Source organism: Nicrophorus vespilloides, unplaced genomic scaffold (assembly GCF_001412225.1).
Source record: "Nicrophorus vespilloides isolate i.1.1-1 unplaced genomic scaffold, Nicve_v1.0, whole genome shotgun sequence".
Classification (NCBI taxonomy): domain Eukaryota; kingdom Metazoa; phylum Arthropoda; class Insecta; order Coleoptera; family Silphidae; genus Nicrophorus; species Nicrophorus vespilloides.
The window spans coordinates 9,379-9,904 of NW_017095824.1; positions in this window are offsets into that span (position 1 = coordinate 9,379).

Genomic DNA, 526 nt, shown 5'->3' on the forward strand with positions numbered 1-526 from the left:
AACAAAAGAAAGCTTTGCAATTTATATTTTAAGCTTTAACAAGAAAAGAAATACAAATAAATTTATAGAAACTTGTAAAAATTCACAAATTCATGTAAACTTATTAAGTTATTTAAAATTTGTTAAAAATACATCAAGTTTTTGAAAATTTAAACTGTTTTATGTCTTACAATTTCTTACTTTTCATTCAATATAATTATTTGTAAATTTGATTCCTATTACATCATAATCAATATCTTCAAATCCGACGACTCGTTTTTGTTGCCTCCACGGATTGATTGATGTTATTTAATCGTTTCATTTAATTGCCTCACTTGATGAACAAAAGAAAGTTTTGCAATTTATATTTTAAGCTTTAACAAGAAAAGAAATACAAATAAATTTTGAAAATTTAAACTGTTTTATGTATTACAATTTCTTACTTTTCTTTCACTATAGTTATTTGTAAATTTGATTGCTATTACATCATAATCAATATCTTCATATCCGACGATTCGTTTTTGTTGCCTCCACGGATTGTTTGATG